The sequence below is a fragment of the Spermophilus citellus genome, assembly GCF_964194105.1.
Source record: "Spermophilus citellus genome assembly, chromosome: 7".
Taxonomy (NCBI): Eukaryota; Metazoa; Chordata; class Mammalia; order Rodentia; family Sciuridae; genus Spermophilus; species Spermophilus citellus.
The window spans coordinates 125521953-125544059 of NC_138188.1; positions in this window are offsets into that span (position 1 = coordinate 125521953).

Sequence of the window (22107 nt, forward strand, 5' to 3'; positions counted from 1 at the left end):
CATATGGCAGAACGAGTGGCTAAGAAACTGAAGTGCCAGAGAAATGTCTCTTTAAAGAAAAAAAAAAAAAGTGGGGGGGGGACTTCATTTTAAAGCAATAAGGATGATTGTATAATTAAAAAGACAATTTGGGTATTCCTTTACTATGTTCAATGTGATCATAACTCTCTTTGTGGCTCAGAAAGACCCTAAGAGACAGTCTAGATCAGAGTCTTTCCAGTTCTACACCAAATGGTATCAGGACTTTTAAACAGATTTGGCACAATGGTTTTAAGGAACATAGGGTGCATTAAATTTTCCAAACTGGAAAGTAACCTTCCATATCATCCTAAGGAGGTGAACAGCCCTAGGAGTGGATGCTGGTCAGCATTCAGCCCTTTTTTTGTGCTGTACTCGTAATATCAGTGAAACCTAGAGCTCTTAAAAATGTCTCCCTGCCTCACTATCCTGGCAATAGGATCTCTGAGTTGTGAGATAAAGGATAAATCATGCACAGCTTTTTAGTAACTGATAATCTTTTTAGTAACTGATAATATTTAAGTACTGGCCTTCTTAACATTCCAAGTACAATGGCTGAATAATACAGTCCCTGTACTTTCTCATTTATTTTACACTATTGTTATAAGCAGTCATTTTTTTTTATTCTCCTCATTGAACAATATAATTGCAATGTATTTCAGACAAATAATTTGCAATTTATATTTTAAGAACTGTTCTCATTTAACTTTAACATATCCCCCAGAAAGTGATTACTCACATATCTTCCCACCCATCTCTCTTCTTATGCTGAGAAAACAAGACTATTATGTTCCTTGCACAACTCCAGAAAAGTGTGTTGACAACTTTAAGATTGGTGATGAATTTTAAAACACTAGGAAGTGGAATCTAAATAAGAATTAGAAAAGGTTCTGATAATAAAATGTTTATTTCACAAAATTATGTTTTTAATGAGAAAACACAATTTTCACTTGGATTTAAACTAATAACTTATAATACAGTTTGTTGGCTGGATTAGTGTGGAGTGGGGGGTGAAACAAGAAGCCAGGGGGAACAGAGTGACCCTGTTTGCCTTACTGTGTGTGACTTATTTGTGTCTCTAATTTCTTCCCACATTATGTCACTAGAGACTATAGTACCCTAAAGTGCCAAGTCTGTCAGATTTGAAAATAATGAACAATGCTGAACAGAGAACATAGAGGTTACTGCAGCAATGTTTAAGTCCCAACATGATAATGACATTGTTCTAGGCTTAGATATGATTTTTCTGAAATGAAAAAGAAGCTAAAATATTATTTGGAATTGAAAAAGTTTAAGTATTTTGAAAAAAAAATCCCCATGTGCTGTCATGAATATACATAGGTCCCTGTCGCATTATTTCTCTTTTCACACTTAAAAACTGCTTGTGCTTGCGGAAAGAGATATTCATGTTTGAGGAAAGTTAAAAAAATGGTCAAAATCAGTCAAAAGCAATATCTGGCCTGGGAATATAATATGAATTTTATCAGATCTCTCAATTTTAGACTCTCTATTCCAAGAGGCATCAGTCAACAAGTGAGAATTCTCATAGTTTCAGCATCATTCTTGAGAGATGTTAAAGAGTTTGCTGACAGAGAACAATTCATTTGGCCACAGTAAGGATAGAGAGGTGAGAGAAGGATAGCGGTGAGGGTCCCATGTTTTTTTTCATAAAAGTGGTTGTTGAAATGCAACTTGAAGGATTGGTAAATGTTAACTAATTAGACAATGATTCAGAAGGTGCTGGAGGTGGGCAGAGGGAACATTAAAAACCAAAATAGGAAACAACTGACATATTGAAGCACAGAATGTTTGTGGTACGAAAAGCTGCAGGATCAGAGGAGGTGGAGGAAGTAAAGAGTGGATGGGGATAGAGTGCAAGAAAATGTTCTTCCAAGGGCAGATTGAAAACTGTGCAGATATTTTTATGCCATATGTCATTACTTTTACAATATATTCTAGACTAAAAAGGAACTTGCCAAGATGGATCATATCTGACTCTTAGAACATGTTACAGATATCATAGAATAGTTTGTCTCCAAGGACCATGGGGTGTTGAAGGAGCTTGAATACTTATGAAAAGGTGACACCTTCTTCTCATAACATGCTCATTGAACCTCTGATTCTCTGAGGTTGAGACCACAGAATCTACAATCAAACCATCTTCTCAGATGATGTTTGTGCTCCTTGACTTTTGAGAACCTTTGCTGAATGGGAATCTGGGAAAAGCAGAGTTTATCTTGAAACTGTTTTTAAATTGAACTAATAATAATAAGAATCTGAACTAAGATCTCTCAGAAAAAGGAAGATGAAAGAGGACATGAGAAGACTTTCTTTAGGTGAAACAAGCAATATTTTCCTCCAAACAACTGGGTTTGGGACACAACTCAAGTTAAAAGCTAAAGGCTATTTCCCTGGAAGAGATGGAAATTGAGAGTAATCTAGAAAGGGGTGTTTTAAGGAAAAGTGTTCTTAGAAAAGATAGTGAAAATGAAAATAAGCTGTTGGGGGCAGTGACATATACCTCTAGTATTAAATCACAGATATTGAGGTGATGCAGGCAGAGATGCAGCTACTTGGGCTTAGGCTGCTGAGTGATGTGGAGCAAGAGACACAGTATTTACTTTGCATTCCAGAAAGATTATTTTGACACATGTAAGAAAAAAATGGGGGAAATGAGAACCAAAATATCACCATTATGAATGAAGAGACAACAGAACAACTCTTTGCAGTAGGACAACCGATATCATGCAGAGGTGACCAGTGGGGCTCCTGAACCAGACCAACCGAGGTGACCACCTGGCACTGTCATCATTAGTAAAGTTCACACAATGACAGATCCTCTTATTAGGATGTTCTAAGGATCATATGAGATTTGGGATGGTACGCATAACCTGTTAGCCTAGTGTTTAAAACACTAAAAGCATTCAGCACATAAAAAAAAAATATGATCCAAAGGAAGGTTTAGACTCTACAATATTGAGAACTGACAGTGGAACCATAAACCATACCATAGAAATGGGGGTAATGGCAGATCTTAAAAATGGATTGGCTGTGAGACATGGGGTACATGGAAGAGGGCTTTCATTTTCTGGTGTGAAAATCAATTGGCCCAGAACAAAAACTTATCACACCAATATTCAAAAGGCAGAAAAAAAATCCAATAAGATATTGACTGAAAAGTGACTAAATCTGATGACTTTCTGACAAGGCTGCCTCTGAATCTGCTGCCCTCACCTCTATCCTTCTCCTTCCTATTGTGCCAAACTAATTGCTCTCCTCTGTTTATTGACATCATTCTTCTTCACATCTATCCAGAATGGTGCTTGGAATATGAAAACTTTTTACTTTTTTTTTTTTGTCTGATATCTTTTGACCTAGAAAGTCTGTGATTGAAAGATCTTGCAATCGTGGACTTTACATTTATAAGCTGTTATGGTTAGGATGTCTGATGTCCCCGGAAACTCACATGTGAGACAATGCAAGAAGGTTCAGAGGAGAAATGATTGGGTTGTAGAAGTCATAACCCAATCAGTGATTTAATCCCCTGGTAGGGATTAACTGAAGTGGTAGGGTGTGGATGGAGGTAGTGGGGCATTGGGGTGCGGCTTCAGTATCTAGTGAGCGGAAACCTCTCTTTCTGCTTCCTGACCACTATGGGAGCTGCTTCTCTCTGCCATATTTTTTACCATGATGTTCAGCCTCAGGTGGAGCCCCAAGGAATGCAGCCAGCCTTCTAAACTGAACTAAGACCTTTTAAACCATGAGCTCTGAAAGAAACCTTTTCTCCTGTAAAATTGCTCTGGTCAGATCTTTTAGTCACAGCAGAAAAAAAGCTGACCAAAACACAAGCTATATCATGCTTTCTGTAGCTTTCTTGAAACATGAATCTCTCTTCCACAGTAAAGGTTTCTTCTTTTCCTTTTTAAACATTTTTTAAAATTTCACCTATTTCCATTGTTATATGCATATGTAATATTTGTACTTTTTATGGGTTACAGTATTGGATTCAACAAATATATAAAACATGCAATAATCAAATCATGGTAATTAACATTTCAATCTCCTCAAATATTACTTTACTTTCTCAGCCTCTGGTAACCTCTATACTACTTCCTTATTCTACATGATGAGCTTTTATAGCTTCCATAAATGAATGAGAACATATAGTATTTGTCTGTGCCTGACTTATTTCACTTGCATAATGTCCTACAGTTACATCCATGTTGCCACAAATAACAGGATTTCATCTTTTCTTTTAGGGAGCTGAATAATATTTCATTTATATATTTGTCACAATTATTCCTTGATAGACATCTAGACTTATTTCACATCTTTGCTACTGAAAATAGTTCTGCAATCAACATGGGCATGCAGGTATTGCTTTGATATACTGACTTTATTTCCTTTGTGTGCATACCTAGTAGTAGCATTGTGAATGAAGGTTTGATGTTGTTGGTGGCAGAAATGTTGGTAGAGAAATGGTGCTGCAAATTTTATTAGAAAACAGAAGTAAATGAAAATTAAAGAAGTGAAAACAGTAAGTGTACTACTCATCTAAGAATATAAATTCACAGAAGAGAGTCTTAAAGAGGAAAAGCAAGATCCAATAGGAGCATTATAAAATGGAAGAGTCTCATACATTTCTGCCATGGGCTTAATAGTGATGCAATTAATTGACAAGAAGTACACTGTATCAAATCTGGGACGTGGAGGAAAGGTTGGGGAGGTACAAATGAAGACAATCAAGATTGAAGTTTAATGTAAAATAAATAGCCCAGAGGGGAAGTCAGAGAATTAACTGTAAGTTAGAAAATCATTGGTAAATCCATGGTAACTTAATCCATGTGAGTGAATGAACTTCCAAGAAAGACCATGTACAGTGAGACAAAAAGAGGACCCAGAGTCCAATTCCAATTAAATACAATACTCAGAAGCAGGCTTAATTTGTCATAATATATTGGAGTATATATTGTAAAAGAAAGTTAACCAGATAGTGAGTCAGAAAAAAACAATGGAGATGAAGCTTCAGGAAGGGGACAATCAACTTAAATCAGGTAAAGTTAGATCATGATTAAAATCAAAATGGTCATTTTAGTCAAGACCATGAGATTGGGAATCTCTTCCCAGAAAATTGGGTATAGAGCTGCAATATACTTCAGAGTGGTCTACCATTTCTTACAGAAAGAATAAAATATTAAGACTCCATTGTGTTCACACAGTAAAAAGCAACAATAGGGAAAGTATCTCAATGAGTTTTCCATTATACAAATAAAACATAGAAATAATAATATGGAACTTTTACAGGAAATCTTTGGTTACCTAAGTCTCTGAAGGTATGGGAAGAACAGCATAATCTAAGAATCTTCTTGAAGTTCAGTAACTTTTTTCAGGACAATTACTGAATTTTGGATTCATGAGTAGTAACAGTACCTTGTACAAATTAAATCACTGTATTTTAATTGATATCCACTGAATTCATATAACTTGAATCTAAACAGGCAAGTTTATGCAAAAAAATTAGTATGACTGAACTAATTGAAAAATGCTAACTGTAAATGAGAAAGATTTCATCCAATTGTTATAAAGCTGTCAAAAGAAAAATGGGAAAAAAAGATCATGATTGCAATTTGCTTGTTAGAATTAACAAATGTTGTTTAAAGCACACTCTTATATTCACTCTTATAATTATCTCTGAAATATTTCTTTACTTTTTAAAACAAACTTTACTACTACCATTATTTCCTAGTCTTACATTTCTCTTGCCAAAAGATAATCAAAACAATTCAGGAGTTCATCTAAAAATCTAACATAAATATCCCAAAGCTCTGAGCAAACTTTGAGCAACAGCATATGGGGCTTGGTGATGAGAGAGAGAAGGGGTGGGGGCTTTATTTGAGATACAAGCTATGTTATATACTATACATAAATCCATTTCTTGATAAATAATATTAATACACTCATGTATTAATATGCATACATTTACACATACAATTACATATTAAATATTGTACAGCATTATTTTTTTAGATGCAGAACCTGATTTATTAATCTAGGACAGGCTCTGAGATTCTGCATTTCCAGAATGCTCCTATGTGATGTCTTCTGTAAGTCTGACAATATTTTGCATGCAGAATTGAAGAATGCATATAATTTTTTTGGATATTTAAATGCAAGTATTTAAAGCCAAATGCAATGAAAACAGATGGATCTACCAATTCAAACTTATCTCCCAGTAAACTTCAAGATAAACCTACTCAAAAAGTAGTTAAATACTGTTGTATCCTAAATTCCTCTGTTCTAGAAAGTATGTAGTCAAGACTATGCCATCTTTACTGTGAACTCTTATTGCACTTTTATCTAAATCACTCTTGGAAATATTTTATCATTTACTGGTCTGCATTAGTATAACTGTTTCAAGCATAAGAATTGTTGGCCCAGTATTTTAAGTTCTTGAATGACAAAATAGATACTCAACATTTGTTAGAAGAATGACATCACCATTCAGCACAACAATATGTAATAACTTTATTTTGTTTCGAACATGCTGAACTTGTGATAATAAGTTTGATAATTTCTTCATCATGCTATATATGTATTAAGATACCAAATTTAACTATCCAAGGAGATTTACAGAGCTTAACAAGCATAAGAACCCATTGTAAAAACAAACTCACAAGGTAGTGCAAAATAAATTTGTGTTTACAAGAATTAGGAAACACAAACTTTCATTTTCATTTTCTCAGTGTATTGTCATGTTTCAGTAAAATAAGTGATACCAACAAGGTCGTTTAATTAAAGGGATTTTTTGTTCTGGGATGTCATAACTGATGATATATTTGTGGTTCAGGTAAAAATGTAGGTGCATTTAAACTATTTTTTCACACCAAGGAAAAGGTGGGAAAATATTATTAAATGCTCTGAAGTCGTACATTTTGAGAACACGTGGCTTCAATTTTGTCTCTAAAGTATTTCATAAGCCTGAACATAAAATAGCATTACTCAACACAGCAAATTAACTGATTAAGTGCTTGTCTAACCATACTCGTTAATTCAGCTGAGAACTGGAAAAATAATCCATATTAAGTCATAGAGGTCTTATATTCAACAGTGTCAAACATTTGTGATTTTTCACGGATGCTCTGGTTTCTACAAGTGCCCAAATAACCTCACCTGCTTTTCTAATTTGTCTGCTAGACTATGCTGTGGGTCAGTGATCCCTATTATGTCACGTCAATACAGTTATTAAACAATGATAAATAACTAAAGATGTGGCAGGTAGTACACATCTTAATGTCAATCATCTGTACCCACGCAGTATTTCCCAAATTAAAGTGGAAGCTACTTTCACTTTAAACTCTAGTGTATTATAGAGACATATTTCCTTAGGTAAATAAAATCATGTATTTTAGACAGATGACTGAAACTCAAAGATAACTCAATTTGAAACACAAATAAAGGCAAAAAACCTTATACGTTAAACACTTAAAATAGTTACAAATACAGTGATAATACACTTTTTTTAGAAAAATGATTAGAGCTTTCAATTCTTAATTATGGCAATGAGAACATTCAAAATGTGCATGCTGTTTTTATTCCAAATGTGTTGAATTTGCAATTTTTATTATTTAGTATAGAGAGCTCAAATATTCAGTAAGTTTTTAAATGTGTCTGAGTAAATCTCCAAGTAAAAACTTGGACCTTTTCCAACTTTCAATTTCAGGAAAAAAAAAATTAAATACAAGAGCTGGAATAAATTTACAAGAAAAGTTCACACACAGGAAGCCAATCTGTTGAAGGTACCATTACATCTAAACAAATTAAGGAGTAATATATATAAATACTCACTTTACTTGATTTCATAAAAGAATTTTTAGTGTCAAGCACCGCCCCCCCAACCCCCTTTTAGAAAACTGTGATACACCACACCCTCCACTAGAGGGCTCTGAAGAGGCGGCAGCCAGGACAACTGAAGTTCAGGTGTTTGGAACTATGTTTTGACACAGATCACTGACAAAAAGGCCTTCATGGGAATTAGCACAATTTTATTTTTATTTTTTCAGTTTAATTATTTTGCTGTTTGGTAATAATTTTAAAAAGGTTATGGATGTGTATGCACATCTCTGGGTTTATCTTATCATGTAACATTTTTGCCCTTTTCTTACAAGGATACTCTAATGAATTCATCATTGCCCTGAAGAATCACATTTGATTCCTAGTCCAAGGAAATAGAACCACTTCTACACTAAAAAGTCTACACTAAAAGGTTCAGAAATGAGTGGCACATTTTCTTTCTTATCATTCTCTTTTATAAGCAGCATTTTCTCATTAAATTTCCTCATTAAGAAACTTAATGAGACTGACATGAATAAAGACATAGTCCATTACAGATATTTTCTGGAAAAATGATTTTAGTAAAATTACCTGTAAATAATAAGGAGATTTAATAACATTTACAATGAAATAAACAGAATCTCTAAAATTGATAGTCATTGCTTAAGAAATCCCTTTAATGTAGAAACAGAGAGAACTCGGATCAACCTATAGCAATTATGGTAGATGTACTGTGGAGAGCAACATTATAGAGAAACGGAATAATTGTCTTAGACTTCAAAGGTGTAAACTTCAAGAAAGGTTGAAAGAAAAATGGAAAGGCCAAATTTCCAAATCCTTTTTTCACAGCAATGTACCAGACATTCCTGTGGAATGTATCTTACACTCTCCCATCAGTAAAAGTGACTTATGCTAGCATGATTTTCAAAAGGGGCATGGTACACTCTTTGAATAGGTCTAGACAAAGCTTTACTAAGGTGATCTCCTCTGAAGGACAACATGCCTAGCTAAGAAAAACTAATCTATTTTCTAATTCTATTGTAAAAACTTGTAATCCTTTTTTAAAAAAATATCCTTCAGAATGGATGTTCTGCACAGCTTCCATAAAATTTAACAATATTTTTGTCAATATTTTAAATAAGGATTACATTTGGTGGGTCAGTAGTTACCATTCATCATCTATGGATTAATATGTCAAACTTAAGAAATATTATATTTATTATGATGAGCCCAGTGAAATCCAGAATCCTGCACTGTTAAAATGTGTAGCCTACTGTTAAATCTGTAGCCTTACAGATCACCTGTCACCAAAGTCTGAGCCTGCCAAAAGATGATTTCATACAAAATTCTATGTAATTAAGCAAATAAAATTCAAGTTCCAGGAGAACAGAGATTTTAGTCTGTGTTTTTTTTCTTCTATTATTGTATTTCCAGCATCTAGAACAATGTATGACACATAGTAGGTCTGCAATCAATATTTGGTGAGTAAATGAAAATTAATTCAAATTCATGATAATATATTTTAAAATATATTTAAAGTTTTATTTTTATTGTTATGCTTTGTTTTTTTTTCTAGATTCACTTTATGCCTGACTTCAATATTCTGCCTATTAGTTGGCGGTTTCATTTTGCCTTTTGAAATACTTTAACAGAGTCCAATAACATAGGTACAAGAAGTTAATTACATGGTGTGTTAGCTAGCTTTTTGTCACTGTGACAAAAATACCCAGCAAGAACAAATTAGAGGAGGAAAAGTTTATTTTGTCTCATGATTCCAAAGGTTTATCCAAGATCAGCTGACACCATTAGTGAGGCAGAACATCATGCTGGACATACGTGGTGAAGGAACACTGCTTCATTCATGGCAGGTAGAAACAGAAAGAGCCCCATGAAATATGAATTCTTCTAGGGCATGCCCCCAGTAGCCCATCTCCTGCAACCATATACCAGCTGCCAACAGTTACCAACCAATTAGTCCATTTAGAGTAGGATGGACTGATTAGGTTACAACTCCTATTACCTAAACATTTCACCTCTGAACAGTTCTGCATTAATACAGGAGTTTGGGGGTATTACTTCATATTCAACTCCTTAAACCTAGCAATAAGTTATTAAGCATTCTTCTCTTGTATTTGAATAAATTAGCATGAAAAGTTTTTTGACAAAAAGTTAAACTAGTAACCCTATATTTTCCCTTTAACAACATGGATTACTAGTTGACTAAAAATTACTAAGGGGCTGTTAAAATGGACTATTGACCCTAGAGAGAGTTAGCCAGAAATTAATCTTAAGTCAATCAATCAACAAACAATATACATTATAATATTCTATATATTAATTTAACTTATTTAACAATGTTAGTTTTAACTTACAATTCATAAGATTTTACAGAATAAGGGAAACAAAGAAAAATTCTAATTTCACAAAGTATTACAAATATTTTCCTTCTGCAAAATTATTCTTCCTCTTTTCTTTTAGTTTTTGATATTTAGAATTCTTAAAAGGCAATGTTTATTTTATATAATTTCCCCAAAATAGGAAGAAGGGCGTTCTTATATGTTAAGCTTCCAACAAGCCAAACTTTGTATTGTGCCCTAAGTCTGATGTTTGTATAAATAATAAACCTCCCATGTATAAATGTCTTAAATGAATGCAGAAATAATTAATTATTGTATTCAGTCTAGTTTCAATTAAAAAGACAACTTAAGCAATGTAGCGAAGAACAAATAAGAGAAGTAAAGATGTTTCTTAGATAAGTGAAAATACTCTGTATGATATCATAATTGTAGATACATATCATTATATATGTGCCTCAAACTAAATACTATAAAATACCAAGAGTGAACTCCAAAGTAAACCATGAACTCTGGGTGATAGTAATGTATCAATATAGGGCACATCATTTGAATAAAGGGACCCTTGGTTAGGGAATATTGAAAATGTGGGAGGCTATCATGTGTGGGGTTAGGGAGTGCACAGAAATCTCTGAACCTCCCTCTTAATTTTATTGCGAACTTCTGATTTTAAAAAGTCTATGAAAGCATTTAATGTCCACACTGTTTAATTTGTAATTTTAATTAATTATACAATGTGTACGTGATATTCATTTAAGGGGCATCAGTATTCACCAAATTGTCAATAGTTTATCATTTTTTAAAATTTTTTCTTAGTTATAGATGGACACACTGCCTTTAAATATTTATTTAGTTTTATGTGGTGCTGAGGATCGAACCCAGTGCCTCAGGCAAGCGCTCTACCACTGAGCCAAATCCCAGTCCAATACTTTATCTTTAAAACACAAAATACCACAGTGTGGCAGGTAATGAATGTAACATTTTATTTACAGAAAAAGCCTGGTTGTGAGTCATGAGAATTAAAGTCCTCATTTTTCCTAAGGACAGGACCATAACAAGAAAAGAGTACCACACACATCCTTTAAGTTGCCAAACATGCACATGTGCCGCCTCATATCTATTATACAGTCTTTTACATGTTTATTTTCCTCATCAATCTGCAGTTATCTGAACCCTCTTTTATACTCACTTGCACTTTCTGTCTTAAAGCAATAAGGGAAGAACATAGAGAAAAAAATAGTGCACTATTTGTGAGGTTAAAAGAGAAATCTAGCCCTTTCATCTTGGTTAATATAGTTATTCAAAAATTTAAGAAGCAACAGGGCCAGCGTGGGTAAAGAAAAGCTTTCTAGTAGAACTAAAAACAGAATTCAGCCTGTTTGATGGATAGTTTCTGAATACTCTGGAGACATTTTCCAACTTGGAAAAAATTGAGTCCTTATTCCCTTGAATGCTTCTATGCTTCATGGAACATTGAAGTCTGGGAATAAAGACAGTGCATGAAGTTTTAGTAAGTCCTAGTACACCAAGGTGGTATTCAAATAAACCTTAGCACTTGAAAATCTTGAAACAGACTTCATCAGGTTGTATTGCAAGAGGAAAAAAGAAAAGTTACAAAGAGAAAAGAAAAAACTCTGGAAGATTCATAATACTCCCCAATTATCCTAAAATCCAAAATAAAAAGTTTTTAGAGAAATAGGGTCAATATAATTTTAAGTGACAGACAAAATAATTCAATTCACTTGATAAAACATCACTTTCTATCACCTTACTCTGCATGTAGGAGAACTTAAAAACAATTTAGAAATTTTCACATGATCTCATTATTAATACCTTTTGAGAAGGCCTTCATAAAAATGCAGTTTGTATTTTCACTTCCTTACTAATTATCTGGAAAGTCACAACTTTGCATGTTTTCGAAGGAATGCCAATACTGTTGCAAAGGTCCATGTTACTGCCTACTAATGAATGCCTTCCAGAGGAAGGCTGGACAGGATAATTAGGCCATGATAGGCAGCAACTAGGACAAGAAGTGAGGGTGAGAGTCAATGTTCAAGCTCAAGACATACAGAAGCAGGAACTCTTCAAATCTAATTAGGTAGCAAGCCACAATCACAGATCAATAGACACATTTGATATGTGAATTATAAGGGTAATGTTTTCTAATGTCTTAGTGATCCTGTGGTTTTCTTCTAAGCAAATTAATATGGCAAACAAGAATAAAGTAATAACATAAAGTTTGAAAGTGTAGACATTTTTTCCTTTTGAAAGTTATCACTTGGGCTGGGGATGTGGCTCAAGCAGTAGCGCTCTTGCCTGGCATGCATGCAGCCCGGGTTCGATCCTCAGCACCACATACAAACAAAGATGTTGTGTCCGCTGAAAACTAAAGGATAAATATTTTTAAAAAATTCTCTCTCTCTCTCTTAAAAAAAAAAGAAAGTTGCTTGTCAGGTGTAGTGGCACACACCTATAATCCCAGCAGTTCTGGAGGCTGAGGCAGGAGGTTCACAAGTTGAAAGCCAGACTCAAAAAGTTAGTGGGACCCTGTCTCAAAATAAGAAATAAAATGGACTGGCATGTGGCTCAGTTTACCCACCTCAGGGTTCAATCCCCGGTATAAAATAAAAAGTCAGCTGCCTTAGTGATTTTGACTTAAGCTCATTTCCTAAAAATAATAATTTATTTATAAGTTATATTTTCCTTCATGGATTTAAAAATTCCATAAACTCAATATTCTGAAATTAAAATTTAAAAAGTATTAAATGAAAGTGGAAATTAAAATAATATGCTGATTCATTAAATATATTCATTTGTTATTTGAAATTATACTTCTAGCTTATATATCTTGAGACAATTTTAAAACAGCTAATCTGAAACAGAAATATATAATATGCTACATGTTAATTCACAGCATTCAGAGAGGGTATTGAACATTTCAAGGGGAGAATCAATCATGTTTAACATACCCCTCCTAACATTTCTACTGAAAAATGGAATTCCAGGATTTTCTTCAGTAAAACAACTCTGCAAAATTGTCAAATTAAATATTCAATTTTCCTATTTCTCTAGAAGGATATTATAATAGTTATTTTAGAATTTAAGCTTATCTTTGGCTTAAATTAGAGGGAGAAAATCATAATATTAAGAAACATTAGAGGATATATCTCAGAAGTTGGTTTGGATATTTAAATGTAAGTTGGATATATATATATATATATATATATATATATATATATATATATATATATATAATCTCTAACTAAAATCATCTCTTATTAATAACAACATTGAGTTTTAAACCCATGGAGCTAAAAATTAACTCTAATGTCATGAATAAAGTTCAGTCTATTAGCTATAACTCATCAGTAGAGTTCCACTGTTTACAAAAGATATCTAAAATTTAATAATCCTACTTATCTTCAAGGGATGTGTTATAAGACTCTAGTAGATGCCTGAAACCATGCATAGTACCAAATCCTATATGTCCTATGTTTTATATATATGTATATATGATATATATGTGTGTATATATATATATATATATATATATATATATATATATACACAAAACATATATATAAAAGGTCATATATATCTATATGCATTTATAGATAAAGATATATATGACCTCTAATAAATTTTAATTTATAAATGGGGTATAGTACTGTGACAGCTGATATGGTAACTCAGATGGCCTAACTATTGGAACTGAGTAGACTATGGCATTCACACTGTGAATAGACTGAACAAAGGATGATAGACATCCAGGTGGGATGGAGCAGGATGGCACAAGATTTCATTGCCTTTCTCAGAATGGTGGACAGTTTGAAACTTGTCAATTTTCTACTTTTAGTATTTTCCATCTAATAATTTTGTTCCACAGTAGTCCATAGATAACTGAAAGTAAAACTGCAAATAAGAGGGAAGGACTATCCATTACAATAGTGGTTACCTATTATTATTATTATTTGTTGTTGTTATTTATTTATTTATTTATTATTTTATATTATTTTACCAAGTATAAAGTTAAATTTTATTTTAGGTTATTTTTATAGGAAAAAAGTGAGTATAGAGTTTGTCATTTTCTGTAGTTTGAGGCTACTTCTGCTTAAGGTCATTGAATGCATCTCCAGTTGAGGTACAGTCTACTGTATTAAGAAAAGATTTTCTTTATTTGTTTTTTTCTTTTTTAAATTTTGTTTTATTTTTATTTTTGAGACAGTCTTGCTAAGTTGTAACATGAAAATACAATAATATTATGATTTTCTACATATAATTCAAAAATTTAGATGTGCTAATAATGGATTCAGTAAAAATATACACTCTTGGGCTAGGATTGTGGCTTAGGGGTAGAGCGCTCGCCTAGCACAGGTGGGACCCGTTTGATTCTCAGCACCCCATAAAAATAAAGGCATTGTGTTGTGTCCATCTACAAAAAAGATTCTCTCTCTCTCTCTCTCTCTCTCTCTCTCTCTCTCTCTCTCTTAAAATATATATATATATATATATATATATATATATATATATATATATATATATATATACACTCTCCTAGAATTTTGAGTCAAAGGATATCATAAGCTTATTTAAAATTTATATTGTAGTATTCCACAGATGAAAGAAAAGACTCAAAGTCCACTAATTTAAATGTTAATCTCCTTTAAAACACCCCTCACAGAAACACCCAAAATAATTTTTGGCCAAATATCTAGGCATTCTGTGGACCAGCCAAGTTGACACATAAAATTAAATATTATAAGTATCATTAATTATGACGTTCTCTACAGCCATTTAAAAATTTCCTTCCATCAGATCCAGGAAGTTCCCTTCTATCTTACAAAGGGGAAGGCTTGACCATGAAACAAGGTTAAATGGTATCAAATGCTTTTTCAGCTTCTTTTGAAAGAATCCTATGATTTTTGTCTTTTGTTTGATAGAATGAGTTACAATAGTTGATTTAGAAATTAAAAACAAATTGATATTCCTGGAATGAACCCTTCATAGTTATGCTATTTTGACATATATTTGTATTCAGCTTGCTAATAGTTTTAGTAATTTCCATATATGCACATATATAAATAATATTAATCTATAATTTTCTTTTTTGTTGTGATCTTTGCTTGAGGATTTCGCATTCAGGTTATATGAGTCTATTAAAATGATATTGCTGTGTTCACTGTTCACTTCTTCTCCTTTCTCATAGGGTTTATATCTAATTCCTTGAGCATTTAATGGAAGTCATCAATGAAATTAATTGGGCCCAGAGTTTTCTTTGTGAGAAAATTTTGCAAAATAAATTAATTTCTATAATTTACTTAAGTTTTGTTTAATTTGTTTCAGCAGTGTTTTATGATTTCCAGTATAATTGTCCTTTATGTCTCTTCTAATTATTTGATTAAGTAGCAAATAAAAATTTGTACTAATTTTTTGTCATATTTCTTCAAGAAATTTGTCCATTGCACATAGTTCTTGATTTTCTTGGCCCATCTGTTCAAAAAGTAATATAATTTATTTTACATATTATTACCTTTTAAACTATATTAACTTTTCTTAAATTTTTGGAACATTTTTAGAACTGTCACTATTTTTATTTTATGAGTGTGCCTCTCTGAGAAATGTCCAGTGGTTCTTATTGGATTTAGAAACCACCCAAAGCCATTTTCCTAATAATGAACACTTCATACAATGGGAATAGCAAAATCTTTATTACTGTTTTATGCCCATTTCTAAAATTCTATAACTATGTTGATTCACATATAGATTCAGAAAATGTTTGAAAGATGAAAAGAAATTTACAGGTCATTTACTATAAATCTATCCTTTTTTGTTATTTATCACTAAACCAGCATTCTGTTCTTGCCAACATATTTTTAAGCCTAATTATTATGCCTGACTCAACAGACTTAAACGTATGTTTGGCAATGATTACTCAAAATTAACTGATGAAGGTTCAGAGAAAACAGACAGTATAACTCATAGCAAAAGTGTGTTTCAACTACATGCTATAAATAAAAAACTAATTAATACATGCAACGAGAAAACATATGATGTTCTATGTGTTTGTTTATTTCTTGTCTTTGTCAAGGTAAAGTAATCAAGAACAATATTAGCTATACTTATTTTTAGATTGTCACTGATTCACTATGTTGGGCTTAAGGAAGATTGCCTTATTCCATTTTTTTTTTTTTTTGCTGCTGCAACAGAATACCACCAACTGGGTAATTTATAAACAAAAGAAATTAATTTGGCTCATGTTTTTCTAGGCTGGGAAGTTCAAGATCATGGTAGCAGCATCTGGAAAGCCCTTTCCTGCTGTATTATCCTTTGACAGAAGGTGGAAGGGCAAAAAAGCACACAAGACAGAGAAAGAAAAAGGGGACCAACCTTACCGTTTTATCAGGATCATGTGCCCATGGTAATGGTATTAATCTACTCTTAATAGCAGAACCCTCATCACCTAATCATACTTGAAGATTCTTTCCTTCAACATTGTTTCAATTCAATTAAATGTCAACAGGAGTTTGGGAGGGAACATTCAAAGCATAGTAGAGATTGAACAATTCTGTTTCAAATTTCTCCAGCTGAAACACATATATCACTCATATGTTCATTTATTAGAAGATAATAGTAAACATTTTGGAAAACAAATATTACCTATGTTTGCATGAAGGATCTTAAAGGAAGTTTTTATAAATGCCTTCTTCATGCTAAAACTTACAAATTAAAAAATTATTTAGGACACACCATTATGATCTTCAGGGTCACATAAGTATCTATGATACTATGTTGGAATTTAAATATATAAAGTGAGTTCTTGACCTAGAAGTATTCTTTTTTTTTTCTTTTTGTTCCTTTTCTTTATCAAAGACAGAAAATAGACACAAGTACTCTTCTTTTCCCCCTTATTAACACAACATGAAATCACTAATAGCTGCTCCCATTTGTCTATAAAGTCTAAGGACAATCTATCCTTGAATTGCTGAGAAATGCACTACTGTCCTAGGAAAAATGTCTACTATATGAGTGCTATTTCCTTACTCTCATAGAACCTGGTCTGAATCTGACAAGGTAAAGTATTCTGTTTGCAACTCCTCCAAGGTATTTGATTGTCAAATATGCAAAGTGAGGACTTAGCCCCATTGGTGACAGACTCTTGAATCAAATTTGAATTGTCCTCTATTCAAGCATTTTATGCCATTTTCTCTTTAAAAACTTTGTGATTATGCTATTCCTATATTCCAGCATGTTTATTGAGAAACTTAATTCTCTTATTAATTCACCCATTTAAAGTTTGCAAGTCAATGTTTTTTAAGTATACTCACAGAATTGTGCAACCATTACCACAATTTCAATTTAGAACATTTTAATGATTTCTAAAGAAACCTTATACCCATTACCAGTCACTTCCCAATTAAACTCTCTGAACCTCCACAGCTCAGTTGTAGGCAATCACTAATCTATTTTCTCCATCTTTTCATTAGTCTATTCAGGAAATTACATAAAATGAAATCACACAATGAGTGGTCATTTGTGACTGGCTTCTATTGTTTATCATAATAAATTTGATCTTTATCCATGTTGTAATATACATTAACATTTCATGTCTTTTCATTGACTAGTAATATTTCATTGTATGGCTGTATCACATTTTTCTATTAATTCATCTGCTGAAAAACACAAGGAATGTCTACAAAAGTTCATGCACAAGTTTTTGCGTGGATAAATGCTTTCCTTATCCTTGCATACACATCTAGATGTAAAGTTGGTAGGCTACATAGAAATTCTATAGTGAACTTTTTGAGGAACTAAAAATCGATCTCCAAAGAAGTTGTACTTCTTTACATTCTTACTAGCAATGTATGAGAGTTCCACATTTTTCCACAACTTAAAATGAGACCTGTTATATATATATATATATATATATATATATATATATATATATATATATATATATATAAATAAAATAGTGGGTGTGAAGTGATATCTCATTGTGGTTGTGATTTAGGTTTCTCTAATGATTATTGATATGGGCATTCTTTATGTGCTTATCATCCTTTTGAATATCTTTCTTGACTATTTTTTAAATTGCATAACTTGAATTTTTATTATTAAACAATAAATATTTATGTATTTTGAATACTAGCTATCCCCAAATATATTAATACTTTCTTCCATTCTGAGGGCTGTCTTTTCTTTTTTTCTTTTTTAATATTATCATTTGTAGCACAAAGATTTTTATTTTGAATGCCAATTTAGAAATTTCTTCTTTTGTTGCTACTGAATTTGATATGATACCACATACTAAGAAACCATAAAGTCTATGGTCTAATTCAATGTTGTGAAGCTTTACTCCAATGTTTTCTTCTAATTTATTTGCAGCTAAAGGTCTATAATTATTTAAAAAATAATTTTACATAGTATATGAACAGGATTAAAAAATTATGCATCTTAATTCTCTGCATTTTGAAATCCAGCTACTCTAACATGGTTTGTTGAATGGAGTATTCTTTCTTCATTTTATTACATAAGCACCCTTTTAAAAATTATTTCATTTTAAAAATCATTTGATACTAATACTTCAGATGTTGACTACCATGGCATTCCCTTCATCATCTACTTCTTCCCTCAACTAAGTCCAAAGATAATTTCTTTGCTTCCAGAAAACATACCATGTTATTCTAAAAAATATAATATCTTTCATCTCCAAATTCTTCCTATAATTAAAAATTGTTTCCTTAGAATGAATAAACAGGCACAAAGTAAAGGTAAACACCCCTTGAAGCAAAAATCTTACTTACTGAAAAACTGAGAATGGCTTAAACATTTGAAATTTTGATTTGTTTTTTTTAAACCACAATCAGTACATATCAATTTTTAAAGATATTAAATGATATTTTTCTTAGATCACTGCTTCCATTAATCAGCTTTCTATCAACGTGACAAAATATCTTAGAAGAAATTAGATAAAAGGAGGAAAGATTCATGTTGACTCATGTTTCAAAGGTCAGTGGTTGCTTGGCTCTATCATTTTGGACCTGTTGTGAGGCAGTACCTCATGGCAGTGGTACATGGCAGAGGAAACTTCTCATCACCTGGCTGGGAAACAAAGAGGCAGGGCGGAAGGGACCAGGATTTCAAAACACCCTTCGAGGCCTTCCCCCAATGACCTACTTCCTCCAGCTAGATTCTACTTCCTGAAGTTTCTACCACTTCCAAACCACATCTTCAGCCAAGGTCCAAGCATTGGATTCATGTGCTTTTGGGGAACAATGAAAATTCAAACCATAACACTATTCAGGCTACTGTTTACTTGCCCTTACTTTTCTACTCCCAAGAGTGGAAAAAATCAAATTGGCTATCCAATGAACTAATATCACTGGGAGTTGTATGTCCCCTCTCCAAAGGTAACTGATGCTTTCCTTTATCACTGTAATACATTTTTGTCCATGGAAGAGTTTAGCTAGTTGCAAAGATAATTTTTCCAGAGGAATATTACAGGATTTAGTAAACTTTCTAAGTGTGTCTTTGGTTGGATGATTAAGGATCAAAGAGAAAATACTGTGTATATTTAAAGACTTCCTTTCCTCATACTACAATGCTGTAAGAAAAGCATTTTAAATTCCAATAAGGAGCAAACAAAAATATGTAACTTATCACTGCCTGTGTACTGTCCTATGGTTTGGCAGCAGAAGTGCTAAAAATGTTTGTACATCTTCCTTTCTTTTCTTGCTATTATATCAGAAACACAGTCCAGTTTGTTTTACACAGATCTTAATCTTAGAAATACAGTTGCCATGTTAGTTGAAACAGTCTGGTCCCTAAAAGCCTGCCATTTATCACCTAAGGAATGTTAGAAGATTTACAGTAAAATCAGCTCTTAAAGTATGAAAGATGTGCAATATCGATTGTGGTGGGAACAGCAAAAAGTCTGCATTTTAAGCAACTTTGTCTGCCTTGAACGTCAGCAGATGCCATTGATGAATCCCAAATAGAAACATGGGAGATTTATCCTCCTCCATGCTCTCTCAGCCAACATTATCCATTCACTCAGGAGCACTTATGTTCCTGGAACAAGAACAACAAAAAAGAAAAGGCTCTTGGAGTGCAGCAGGGAAGAATATTTCTGCCCAGGGAAAAAGAAAACTTTCACATTACTGTATTTAATTTATAGGGTATATACTGAAAGACATATAATTTTGTATTTAATCCTATCAGGGAATGTTTTGTTGTAAAAAAAATCCACTTATGTTCAAATAAAACAATTTCAGAGTAACTCCCAATATCCAAATATTGATCTTGAATATAATATCCACTATTTGTAATAATTTAATATAGGTTTTCATGAAAATTATAAAAAGTATGAAACAAATTCTGACTTTAGTTCTTATTCTAATTTAGCATACTGAAGAATACATATGGCACAAATCTTATTATTTTACCTTAGCTAAGTTTAACAAACAAAAATACCAACAGTGTTAGACCACAAAATCATGAAAATCTACAACTATGAATACTTGAGTAAGAAATTATAACTCAAAATTCAACTACTTGGATACCAGCAGCATCAATATACATTTATGGAATTATTATATATTCTCTCTGATGTATTAGTTTAAGAACAAAGCTGTAGCATCAGTTTTTATGATAACCTTTCACAAAAACAACGAAGATGTCTCAAAGGATGGTCTGAAACAAGTAATTTCTCTAGAAAAAAAATGTTATCATAATATTTATAACAATAAAACATAAAATTATGGTATTTGCAGGTAAATTAATGGAGTTGGAGAATATCATTCCAAGCAAAGTAAGCCAATCCCAAATAACCAAAGGCCAAATGTTCTTTCTGATAAGTGGATGTTGATCTTTAATTAGCTGGGAACATTGGAAAAATGGAGGAATTTTAATGGGGCAAATGGGAGGATGGTGTGGAAAAGGGGAATGGGGGCAGTGAAGTTGGTGGAATAAGGTGTACATTCATTTATGTACAATGAATCAAAATGCAATATATCTAATTAAAATAAATTAAGTAATAAAAAATTCTGCACAGAGCAATGGTTAAATAAATACCATGTGATAGAAGATTAAGCAAATATTAAAATTATACTTTTTCCATGAGAATTTAATCATATAAAAATGTTAATGATAGAAAATATAAACAAAATCAGATTATCAAATTATTGCATTAGCTGGAAAATTAAAAAATTAGATTCATGTGCAGAGAAATAGGTTAGAAGGAATTAAGAAACAATAAAAAATTAACAAGTGATGACACTGGCTGGTAAAATCACTGGTAATTTTTATATTATTTATGTGCATTCTTCCTTTTTTCCTTTTAATGCACATGTGCCACTTATAGGTAGAAAGAATGTTGTATTTACTTTCTAATGCCAGAACAGATAAAAGAAATCAGAACATAATTAAAGCAGCTGGATCATCAGAGGGAGCTAAGTATTCTGTGGTCTTTCCCATAAAAGCTTAAATAATAGTTATCGTTCTGAACAAGTAACAAGATGACTCTTGCCAGGAAACAAGAGGAATGTTTAGTCTCAAGAAAGAAAGATCTAGATACTTGCAAGTCTACTAAGCAATTCTAATAAAACCAAATCCAGGTAATTAAATTTGCTATATTGAATATATATATATATATATATATATATATATACACACACACACACACATACATACATATGCACACACATATATACACATACATCATCACATAATTCAATATTTATGTACACTTATACCTACACATACACAAGTATGTGTGGTTATACAGTCAACCCTCCATATCTATGGCTTCTGTATCTATGAATTTAACCAACCATGGATATAAAATACTTGGAAAAAATTCTAATTCTACTGAACATGTACAGACTTTCTTTTGTCCTTATTTTCTATA